A 12,939-nucleotide genomic window follows, 5' to 3' on the forward strand; every position below is an offset into this window, starting at 1 on the left:
GGATTTCAGACTGCTAGTATCAGGTCCTCTTGCAAAATCATGGAATGAAGTAACCTGTAACTGATTAAACAACTGACTGTTATCAGCAGGTGTGCTCCCTTTGACCTGGTGAAAGTACAGAAAGGGCTGCTCCACGGGAGCCATGGAAAAAGAGGTTAAACCATCAGCCTCGATGCTTCATTTCTGTTTATTATGCCACTTATTCCCACCACCAGTCTTGGGCAACTGGAGAAACTACAGGGTTTCTTTGCTCATTATTCCTGGCATTTTGTGTTCTTCTCCCAGGTATGTTGTGTATCTTTGAAGTGACTCTTAAGAGTTGACCATGAAGCATCTCAAAATGCCAGCTGGCAGATCCTGGTTAGCTGAGTTCAGATCTGAGGGCATTTCATGGGCCGCTTTGTCTTCAGAAGTGTAAACCTCAGCAATTCCTCAGTTTAATTTTCATTTGTGTGGGTAAGTGCTTAAAAGCCTTTGGGCAAAATGGCTTTCTGCTGGTTTTCCTGGGTGCAGACACATGCACTGAAGGCACTGAATTGTTGGGAGAGATGATGACTGGTGAAGAGATCTGAGCTAGGATGTGCCGTTTGATTATGACTTTTTGTCCTGTCACAACGAAGAATGTGTTTAAAACTATAAATGATACATTAAACATTTCCTGGAATTTTCAGAAACGAGTGTGTGTCTGAGCTTCACCGCCTTCAAGGTATTTATTTCAAGAAGCTGGGTCAATGCTTCTGTAAGTGATAGAATTGCTTGTCATCAAAATACAGAAGAAGAAAAGCCTGGGCTCTTAAATCACTTTGGGGTTTGGAAAAATTCTTTTTACCTGAAGCCGATTATTGCTTTGCTGTGTCTATTCCTAGTTATTTACAGAAACAAATTCAATCTAGATTTTTCATGGGAAATGCTTGTAATGTATATCTTTTCTAAGAGCAAAAAATAAAAAGCTGAACTTTTAGAATACTGCTTTTAAAGTGTTGTCTGTCATTATTCAAGCTAATGGAGTTTTCATTTCAAGGTTGAAGATTAAGAAGAACTTTTCTCTTTTCCAAATGATGTCCTGCCAACTGAGATGGCACCAAGTGTTCTCTGAAAGGTTGTATTGACATTTACTAAAATACTCTCATGATTAAATATCTCTGGCTGTTGGACACTTAGAAATCTAATACCTCTTTGTGATTCACTTTAAGTGATATTCAGGCTTCCAAATCTTGGTCAGTGACTCCCACTCATAGATTCTGAAGGCTAAAATAGATCATTAGCTCCTTCAGCCTGACCTCTAGTGGAAAAGAAGCCATGGAATGGCTGCCCTTCTGCTGAGGGGAGTTCACTCGCAGCATGACTTCCAGAAAGGTGTGTGATCCTCATTCAGAGACTTTGGAAAACAGGCATTGATTCACTCTTTTCTGTGACATTGCTTCTCTCTGGTGTATATGTACACTAAACTTGGGCTTTAAACACAAGACAGATTGTTTTTGTTGGATTTGTTTGTTGTTTTGTGGGTTTTTTGGTGTTTTTTTTGGTTTTGGTTATTTTAATCAAGGCAGTTCTTATTACATTATTGCAGTGCAAGGTGGAAGATGAAATATTTTAATAATGGATTTTCCTCCTACAAAGCACTCTGCTCCAATTTAGCAGTACCTTATAATCTCCACAACTGAATGCTTTTACCAGGTGTAAATGTAATGCTCTTACTCTTTGCTGGTAGGCCCTGGTGTGCATCACCACTGACAGCATCATTCTTTTACTTTTTATTCTCATATGTGGGAGAACTTGGAGACAGCTTAAGAAGAGGAAGTTCTTAAGAACAGAGGAACCTGTCTTTTTACTACCAAAAAAAAAAAAAGAGACAAAAAAGAAGACTGTCTCATGGGTACTGCTTGTCCAGTTGTCCAGTGAGGTGGAATGAATTCAGAAGGTAGTGTCAGTCCTATAGAAAAAAAAAAAGAGGAGAAAAAGGAGAAGAGAGAACTGAAAGGAAGGAAATGATAGCTCAGAACAGCATTCAGGAACAAACTGGGTGAAGACTGGTAGATGAAGTGTGGTAAGAGAGGCAGGTATCTTTCTGCTTTATAAAATTGCTTTACTATCTCCTTAAAACAAATTCATTTTTCAGAATGTTTTTCTATGTGTATCCAGTCATTAAATATCTGCAAAGAGGATTATAAAAACCTCAGATCAGCATGGAGAAGACCCATGTGTAGCTAATTCTGTTTAATCAGTTGCCTTAAGGCCCCTGTGCTGCACAGACCACTGCAGTGGGAGATGGCTCTTGACATTGTGTGACTAAAAAACTGCCCCCAAAATGACATCACACCTGCAGCAGGGAAAGGATGATTATTTCCTTTTTGCCTGGAAAGTATTATACGACACTTGCTTTCAAATTTGCATGAAACAATTCCTTTTCACTGCAATGCTCTCATGGAAACCAGAAAGGACCTTCAGAAGGGTGAGTTTGGGAGCTGGGCAGAAAGGTGTCTGCTCTAGAGGTTGTCCCACATTTCTTGGAAGAATTTCTGAGCTTCATCACTTTAACCCTCACTGTGGGAGCTGTAGGGATTAATGCATGTGGAATTGCTACAGAAGTGCTCAAGGTAGGTTTAAAATTCTTAATCTCTAAGTATCTAAGAAACCTGAATAATTGCTATAAAGGTAGAACTTAATCTGTTTCCTCTTCTGATAGAAAGTGACACTAAAACCTCAATTTTCCTTAAAGAGCCTGCAGTTATGTTCTAAGTGTGCATGACTGCCTCATGCATTTATTTACTTTATTTAATACTGGCAATGATATACAGTGGAAAGTTGTTTACAATGGGATTTTCACATCAGACCAAGTGTGGTCCATCTGCATTTCTCTGCGAGCAGGGCTGGCAGCACCCATACTCATCATGTGAGAGTTCCTTCTGTGCTCTTGAAGGGTGTTTTCACAAGAATCAGTTTGTTGTGAACACTCTGGTACTAAAGTTGGTTAGGACCATGTAGCTCATGGGGTTTTGTTGTCTCTATAAGCAATTTGGGGTTTGCTGTTGATCTCTCCTTGTCCTCAGCTGGAGAGGGGTCCAGTGGTGCTGCTCTGCCTCATTAGCTGACAGATGGCATATTCCACTAATTCTGCATGAGTACTCCATGGTGATTATAATGACATATTCACTGCTAATATAAGTGACAAACACTAAATTTTATCATTGGCTCATTGGGTGAGTGTTCAGAAGTTTTGCCGTGCTGAAATTTGTTTTGGTGCTCAGCCCTTGGGTGGAGTTTGATGTAGCTACTTTCAAGGTAAATGAAATTAGTTCTGCAGGTCCCCTTGGTTTTCCTGGGGATTTTTTTGCAAGTGAAAGGCAGGACACACTTTCATTTTTGAATCTGGGGTTCAGTGGCAGCATTGTTTGATGATGGCACTTTCATTTTGATTTCAGTTCGTTTAGAGGAATCCAACATTCTTCAAATAAATCAGACTCACCGTTATTCCCACTGTAAGTGGCAATGTGTTAGAAAAGAATAAAATAGCCAGATTTTTTCCTTTCTGTTATTTCTGTCTTCCCTTCAAGCTTTCCTCGTTCCCAATGAGAAACCAGCAGTTATCTCAGATCCATGGGCATGGCAATAGGTTTTTCTTTCCTCTCCTCATTCTTAATTTTGTCCGTGGTACCACTAGATGTCCCTCTTTGGCTTTTTTTATTAGATTTCAGGACTCGACCTGTGAAGAATAAAGTAGCTGTGCTCTGCATCTCTGGCAGATTAAGTTGTAAGGGGAAAATATTTTGCTAGATTTAAAGAAGACATTTATAATAGATATTAAGACAAAAGAGTGTCTCTGTACAGTAAAATTGCACTAAAAAAACTTTATGGAAAAAGTGACCTTTGTGAAAACAGAATATGTAACCTGTGGCTGAAACATTAGAATGTTTTGTATTGTTTTGCTTTTCAAAATTAACAAGGCACCAGGTAACTGCAACATCTGAGTTCTTCTACTGTGGTTCCCATAGAACGATGCAATTTTTATTTTAATTGCCTGCTATTGTTTTTGTTTTATTTGTATTTAGCAGTAAACTGAATAGGACTGAGGCTGTTCAAAAAGAAGTGAGTAAAGAAGCAGAAATAAAACTCAGAAGCTGTGTCTGCCACAATATCCAGAGGAGAGACTCAGCACAGACGGTTTACTTCATATTACCTTGATAGTTACAAAATTTGACTTGGGAATTTAAAGGTGCTGTAAAAAATGTTGCTTGTATTTGAAAAAAACTGGGATGCCCTATAAAGCAATGTGTGCACAGCAGATTTACTTGTCACACAAAATGCCAGGGAAGTGGTGGGGGGCATCTTTGAGTGATCCACTTGGCACAGAGGTGGAGTACAGTGTCAGCATAATGAATAGGAGCTTGCTTGGTGGATGGAAAATATTTTAAATTGAGTTTTTATTTAATGGATTTGAACTTTTCATGCCCAATTACCTTTTTGCTGAAAGAGAACAATAATAATAATAATAATAATAAAGTGCAAAGGTTCAGTTTCATTCTAGAAGTGGGGAAATGTGCTTGGAGAGCTGTCAAAAGGCACAGTTAGATCTCAGGAGCATGGAGCAAGGTAGCTAAATGCTCTGGAGTGGATGCCCATCAACTCCTTTTGTGGCTTTATGTGTCCTTGTCAATGGTAATGTGGCAGAATGGGATGAGTCATGTACAGGGACAGATGGCAACAAAGAGTTGGTTAAGGTCAGAGAAGTAATGTCCTTGCAAGGGGGGTTTATATTATTTCTTTAGTTTGTCCAGCTAAGTCTTGTAGGTGCATGAATTATGGACGAACCCACACTCCAAAAGAAGCTAGCAGGATTTAGGGAAACTGTTTCAGGATATGCATAAATAAATCCTTCCCACAGGAACCGTAATCCATCCTATAGCAGGAATGACAGAAGGACCAAGTAAAGCAGCAATCCCTGCGATATTCTGTAGGTCTTTTCCTTCTGAAATAACAGCCTGTTCTCAGAGAACTTCCATTGTAGGAATATTTAACTCCAGGTACATGTACATCACTGAAGAGAATGTTAGTCCTGATGTGTTCAAGTGCACTAAATATAAGTGTACTTTTATCAGTGTGTTTAATGACAGAGGACACTGTATGTAAATTTTCCAGTTCTCATTGCCATGATATCTGGATACAACATATTGACTACAGACCTAATTCAGCAACCAGTGAATTGAGCAGAGCTCTTCCCACTGACTCTCACAGGCTTTCTACCCAAATAGTCTCTATCATGTTCCATTCATTTAAGTATGTGCAGAATACAGCCTGAACTAAAACATTTACTGCCAGCAGCAGTGTCCGAAGAAAATACTGTATTTTGTAAAATTTCAGAGGAAAAAAGCTAGATGCCACCTAACTTCAGCTTTACCTCTGCTGTAACCACTCCCAGAAGTGGCTGCTCCATTGTTTACATATTCTTGATCCCAGCAAGAGCTTTATTGATGCTTGGCCTTTGACTTGGCATTACTGATGGCTCATATGGTGCAATCCTCAGCAGGGGACATGAGAGAGCACCACTTTAAAACAGACCCTGCTGGCCATGTGGCGCTGTTTTTGTTCTGCGCGCTGCTAAAAGGGCCACTGTCAACTTGAAATCTGGTCAATTAAAAACAAACAGGCTAAGACGACATGTCCCCAAGTCCTTTCTCCAGTTTCTGTGGGATTGCAATCAAGGGTATCGTGTTTTCCTCATTCTTGTTGGTGTTGTTTTTTTTTTTTTTTCTTTTTTCCTGTGCATGTGTGAAAGCAAACAACTTCACTGACGTGGAAAAGAAAAAGTGGATGTGACCAAACCCAAGGCACACAAAGTAAATAATCCACATTTGCTTTGTGTATTTCACAACGTGGGAACAAAAGGTGTTTTTCCTTTAGCTCTTTCAGTTGCTAAAAATATTGTCTGAAAATTTGCATGGAATGAACTCAGCTGTAGGACAGACAAACTGAGTGGCTCTTATGGCAACCTCTAAAACCTCTAAAATTACTGTATTCAGTAATTTTAGAAACTGAACACAGTTTCTAAGATCTGAATAAACATTTTAAACACAGTTTTTGAAACAATTACTTTCAAAAGTCATTAAATTTCTCTGAAAAATCAAAATAATTTCTTTTGTAAAAAATGACATTTTAATATTTTTACAATGGATGGATTTTGCAACACAGCCTGTGGACAGAGCATATCACACCCTCTGAAGAGCAGGGATATCAATGCAGAAGACAGCAACTACTCAGTCATACACTGACAGCACTGTGACACAGCTGAAATAATTTTTCAACTGCTAATTTAACTGCTGTTTCTCTTCAAAACAGAGGAGAGAGAAGATTCATGCTGAAACTTGAAGTATTAAAGTGAGACAAGCAAACATACCAGGGAGTGATCTGAGATTCTCATATTCTCCAAGGTGTGGCCAACACAAAGTCCACTGCAGCCCTGGCAGAGGAGGTTGATGGAGTGGTTAATGATGTAATACTTTTTTTAGTAATGTGTCTCATTTAGACACCACAGCACATCCTGTTTGTATTTCATCTGCTTTCCCTGGTATTTTATCTATGTCCACTGCGCTCGCATTTTGACCCAAGGGACTTTTATTTTAATCATTTGCTCTTCCTACCTGAACTTTCTTCTACATACTTAATATTACTTTACTTGGGACTTGAACACATGGAACAGATATTTTTAATTCTCACAGTTAACGCTTGACTGCTTAAAAGATATATTTTTCTACTTTCAAAGAAAGCATTTAAAATCTCCTATATTATGCTTGCTACCTAGAAAAATGTTTAGTGCTGACCAGGAATGCATGCAAAGTGAAACTTGTTTGATTTTTCTTTCTTTTCCCCCCTGGCAGGACAATAACTGACTTCAGTGAATGAAGAAATTTTAGCCAGTGGGTTCTTGAAACTTCTTTGAAGGCCTGTAGGATCACTTGGCCTGCTCATGGAGCTGTTTTGTGTAGTCATATTGGGGAGGTACCAAATGCTGGCAGAGATGTTTCATTAGCAGGATCTTGATGCTGTGAGAATCAGGTTACAGGTAGCTCTGACCAGGAGTAGCACTTACTTGCTTCTGCTCATAAAACCTCCAAGTTTTATAATTGCAGCACCAAAAGGCCTGTATCCTATCCCAATTTTATTTTTGACCAAGTCAGGTAACAGCTCTGTGCTTCTGTTTCCAGTCTCCAAACTTCTATCAATAAAATAATTAATGCTTAATGCAAAGCTGACTCCTGAAATTCCATGTTTGCATGGCTGAGTTGTGTATCACACACACTCACAAATAAGAACAAATGTTCAGGTTCAAGATAAGAAGATATATAAAGGCAAAGTGCCAAAGAAAATGTGAAGCAATCTGATACCTTGGATTTGGAATTAGGAAACTTTTTCTACTTTTATTGTGTGTCACAAGCCGGGCCACTTCTTTTTGCTTTGATTTTGTTTCTGTCACCTTCCTTTTGGGAGTTTTGAGCAAGTGATTGTGTCTTATTAACACTGAGATTGGTACAGAACCTTCTGTAACAGATCATGTTTCTGGTGGAAGCTGCAATTTTAATTTGTTGCTATAGGTGGTACTGTAATATTAATACATAATAAAAAAGAATCATACATAATATAAAATAATCGTACATAATATTAAAAAAGAAGAGGAAGTAACACAAAGGTGAGAACAATCAACACAATGGTAGCAGATGCTGATGGTTCATACTAAGTTCCAGCTGAGCTGATTTTTAAGCTTGAAGGGGACAGGGTCAGATTCATGTGGTGGCTTTTGACCTGAGCAGTGCAAGTCTGTTGGATATTTTGTTCTCAGCCCTCCTCCACCAAATCTCCCAGAAGCACAGCTCACTCCCTGCTCCCCTCTCCTCACCTGGTGACTGTCTGTGACAAAACCCTGAGAACTTGTCAAAAATGTCTCAAGATGACCAGGAAATCCTGAGGTAAGATGTGAAAGTTGGATAATGCTTTTCAAAATGAGGAAGGTTCTTGACATATAGGGGACCAAAAAACATTTGAGTGGAGTCTCATCCATAAGACAAAATTTCATCTCCACAATCTTTCCCAGCCTCACCTTAAATAGGGTTCCCTCTCACTTAGCTTTTCTGGACTGTTGTTTTAACTACAGAGAAGCTTAATAATAACTACTTATTTTTCTTTCATTTCATAATATTGCTGTTTTCAAGTCCATGTAGGGATTACAGAGTCCAAAGAAGAACTGAAATATGGTTCGACTTGTGCAAAAATCCCTTTTGAGAGAGTTCTGTTGCTCTTCCACTTCCAGTTACTCTTTCCTATCCGTGTTCCCCTGGCCAGAAGTGTGAATGTCGGTGTCAAGCTCTCCAGCTTTCCCTTGGTTACTAAATTTGGGAGTGCAGCACCACGAATCAGTATTCAAGGCAGCTGGAATTCCTCAAAGCTGCTATTCTGGCAGGATAATGCTCACTGATCTTCTATAGCAGCATCTGTGATAGCGCATTCTCAGGGAACAGTTCCTGTACAATAAAGGTGATTCTTGGGGCTGTTGAGGTCAGCATGGGTCTCCTGCCTTGTCCTACAAGCCCGGTGTTGGGAGTTCTCCCAGAATGAACGGGCTCTGAGCTGCCAGGCAGCAAGGCAGGAATTGTGTGAGCCAGCTCAGGGCCTCTCCAGCCCAGCCTTGAACCAAGGGTGGGGTCTCCACACTTCCATTGGCAACCAGAAGCATTAATTACTGGAGTCTTGTTGTCAACAGTTAATTGCCAAAGTTTTTAAAAAATCCCAGGGTCTTTGGGACAGATAATATTCCTGATTATACAGCAGTTCCCCTGCACACTTCCATAACATTAATGATAATAAAAAAAAACCTTTCAGAAACCACCTTTCAGTAGGTGATTGTGCATTTCAGCGTAGACAAAATGCTATAGAGAAGGTATTCCACAGTGTAAAATGTTTACAGTAAAATCTGAGAGGTCTGTCTTTTTGTGGCATGTGTGGTTTTTCAGATATAGTTATGTTTACTCAGTACTGCCTGTAAAATATATTTTAACCTTCTCCCTCAAAACATATTTCACTGCATCACTATAATATCCTTGTGAAACAAACATTTGGATTTTTTTAGCACACAAAACCATCGTTTCACAAGGCTTTATACAAACGGGAAGCATAGTTAAGATTTATTTATTATGTAAAATGGCAAGGATTATTATGTTCATTATTTTTAAATTGCACAATGCTTTTACATTAGGATCAATTTTAGAGCTACAGGATTAGCTACTAAACTACTGGCAGTTTTGGTGCCTTATTACCTTCTATTATATTCTGAAGTAATTTTCATTTATTTAATTTAAACTTCTGTCATTCTGCTTTTTCAAACCTTAATGTCTCTGCTTCTAAAAATCCACTCGGTGTTTTCTATCTCCACTGCTAAAGAAGAGCTGTTATTAAGTGATTCGATGGCTTGTTTAGTCCCTTGACTATTCCAAGGCTCACTTTGCTTAATTTAACTACTGTACTTGCCCGCTCCCTCTCTCCTCCCCCCGCCCCTTTTTTGTTCTTAATTGTTTTCAGAGTACTCAACTTCCTGTGGGGAATCAGTCAGCATGCCAGACTTCAAAGCACTTGTTACAGTAGACCAATTTGGCAATATGCTAATTTAAACCTATTTTTATATCTTTCTACGTTGTTTCTACGCAAACAAAGACCATTTTGGACATTAGTGAAAGAGGGAGGTCTTGGGAGAATTTTTTATCGCCTCAGATCTTATTGGGGGGAAAAGGGGATTGAGTCTTAGCTGCTGGAGATGGAAAATACCTGTAGGGTCTCATTTAATACATCCTTCTCTTAATTATGTACTCCATTTTATTTGCTTTGCCTAATCCAGTCCTGGTCCTTCAAGTGAATCTGCTTACATTGGATGTGGATTGGCTTTAAATCAGGGTAACTGGGCTCTTACCATACAGCCCCGAGATGTGGGGCCTCAGCTGTGCTAATCACTATGGCTTCACAAAATGAAAATATCTAAAAAGTAAATGAATGCTGAGTTAGACATTTTGTACCTCTGAAATTTCCAATAACAGTGAAACATGTTGAAACTATGAAGGTTTTAAGTGTGCTGGGCAAAGACATTGCATCTCTAGTCACATGCACATTTACAGACAGTGTACAATTTAAGCTCTGACAGGTGAAATCTAGGAGATGTGCACAAAAACAAACTTTCTCTTCCTCCTCCCTGACAGTGGCATAGCAGAACAGGTAGTGGGGCCTCTGGCCAGTTCACCATACATCATCTTTGCTGCTCCTTCTTCCTCAGAGGGATCACCCCTCACATTCTGCCCCATCTCTGCTCTGAGGGAACAGTCCTTCAGGAACACACTGGTCCAGCATGGTCCTGTATGGGGTCAGACATCCTGCCAGGAAACCTGCTCCAGCTCCTCTCCATGGAGTCCTAGGTCCTGCCAGGACCCTGCTCCTCCAGCACAGGCTCCCCACAGGGTCGCAGCCTCCTCTGAGCTGCTCCAGCACCCACCACGGGCTGTGGGTACATCTCTGCATCCCTGTAGTTTTCCATGATTTTCACCAAAGGAATCTCTGCTCCAGCACTCCTGCCTCTCCTTCCTCAGTGGGGTGGCTATCTGCAGCGTTGTTGCTCTCACCTATTCTCACTCCTCCCTCCAGATACTTTTGCTGTTGTGTGTTGTTTTTTTTCCCCTCTTCCAAAACCTGCTAGCCCAGAGGTCACTGCTGGGCTCAGCCTTGGCCAGTGGTGGGTCTGTCTTGGAGGCATCTGGTGCTGGCACTGCTGGATATGGGGGAATCTTCTCAAAAAAACCACCCCTGTAGCCCCTCAACTACCACAACTTTGCCATACAAACCCAATACAGGGTGGTTTGGACACAATCCAATTAAATATTTTGTTTTTTAAATTTAGCATCATGCATCATCTCAGGAAAGTCAATGAAGTCACGGTTCCAGCTTCACCCATGTGTGCATCTGTGTGCATCTTTGAGTTGTCTGTCTGTAAAGATTTGGTCTGGATCCATCACAAAACTGTGATTAGGGCTATTTCTGGTAAGATAATGAGAGCTACCAGGTTTGTGCTTCATGCTGGTTGCAGGGTAGAAGATCTGGCATGATACTGGGATGATCTTTTGAATGTATCTTAACTGGCAAGATAAGTTCACTTAGGGTCTGGAAAGAACAGCATTGTTATATTATTGGGGGCCAGTGTCTTGTAGAACCATGACCTTTGATTTATCATCTGTTTATAGTTGCCAAGTTTAGCTTTTCAGTGGGATTATTTGATGATAGAGACAGAAATCCTGGCCAGATTCTGTAAGTCTTCAGTGACATCAGAATCTCATTCAAAGCTGTTATTAGCTTAGTGTTTTGTAATCAATGCCTTCACAGTTCTTGATTATGGTAATTTCATTAGTGATACTGTTCCAAAATGGCATGGATTGATTTTTGCAAGGAGCATCTTGTACACAAAGAAAGAACAGGAATTCCTTTATTCTCATATTCATTTTTCATCAGCACACTGAGGAATGCATTTTCAAACTGAGCTCTCCATTTAAGAAGGCACTTCTGTGCTGGAGGATTTCAGCCATGAATGGAGAGGGTGTTGTGGCAGCAGAGGCTGTGTGCTCATAAAGGGCACAGGCAGGTCATGATGTGAAGAGTTATCAGGAATCTCTTACGTGGAGCGTATAATTTTTATTTGAGAAGCTGGTGAGCATGAACTCAATGTAGAGTGCTGGCACAAGGACCCTTCCACGAAGGCTGCAAGGCAGATTCTTGCATCACCTTCTTTCTGCAGAGGGGCAAATCCTGAAAAAAAATCTTGAAGCTATGCTGGAAGAGTGTCCAGCTACCACCTGGAAAACTGTGTGATCGTGTGGCCTGAGATTGATGCCTTGAGAGGCTGAACCTGGAACAGAGACGAAGAGCCAAAAGAATAAATTATGCATTTATTAAAAGCCCTTAAAGGATCCACCTTGGGCAGCACAAGAGCCCAACCAGGGCTACACCCAAGATGAACCAAAATGGTCCCGAAATGGACCACTGGTCACGGGGTCTCTCACTTTGTAAGTTCTGCTCCATTTGCATGTTGGAGTTAATTGTCCAATTACAGCTTTAGCTTATGAAGTCCCATCCTCCTTGTTTGCTCTTCTTCACTTGCCCTGAAGTCCGTGAACAGTTTTCCTTGGTCTCAAGCTGGGAAAGGATTGTTTTGCCTACCTACCTTTTGAAGATGAACCTACTAACACTTAATATGAAGCTCAGCTACACACCTAGGCAGCACAAAATCTAAAAAATATGGAAGCTAAAACTTTAGGGCATCAAAATAATATTAAATTCTTAGAGACTTCAAGAAACTAAATGTAAGATCAGGCCCTTTGGAGGATCTGATTTGTTGTTGTGATTAGTAGTGCTGCCTTTTTGCGTTGGTGTGGTCTAAAGGTGTTCTTTTTGTTCACAATGTCAGTTGAAAAATGGAAATAAATTATGGTTAATTACCAAAGAGAATTCTATTTGAGCTTTCCTTCTATAAAGAAAAAAATCAAGGAGACATACAACCTGTAATTTCTCTTTTAAAATAAAATTTACCTCCTTTAATTCTTATAATAAATAGTAAAAGTTGGTGGATTTTAAAGTGAAAATTCAATTTGTAAACTACAAGTTGAAATATTTTAAAGCAAAATATTTTTTTCATTTTCTCAGGCTATTTTAAAATTATTTTCTTATAGCCAAAACTTCTGTCTGAATCCTTTCTCTCTGTAAAACAGTTTCAGACTCTTTAAAATTATATTTCTCGTTAGTTATGCCATTTGCATTTGCAATATGTGCATTGCTCCAGCACAGTGTTTCTTTAAAAAGTGGTTTCTTATCCATTTAGCCACATCTATAAGGTGGAGTGATGCCTGCATATGCAAAAGATCAAAC

At 39.8% G+C, this 12,939-nt stretch overlaps 1 long non-coding RNA gene across 1 annotated transcript; it reads left to right on the forward strand.

Moving 5' to 3' along the window:
• The first annotated feature begins 4,057 nt into the window (after window positions 1-4,057).
• LOC135301410 (uncharacterized) lies at window positions 4,058-7,146 on the forward strand. Its single transcript, XR_010363180.1, has 3 exons — window positions 4,058-4,213; window positions 6,334-6,487; window positions 6,873-7,146. It is a non-coding gene; the product is annotated as an uncharacterized LOC135301410 (long non-coding RNA).
• Window positions 7,147-12,939: the final 5,793 nt, after the last annotated feature.

Source organism: Passer domesticus, chromosome 5 (assembly GCF_036417665.1).
Source record: "Passer domesticus isolate bPasDom1 chromosome 5, bPasDom1.hap1, whole genome shotgun sequence".
Lineage (NCBI taxonomy): Eukaryota > Metazoa > Chordata > Aves > Passeriformes > Passeridae > Passer > Passer domesticus.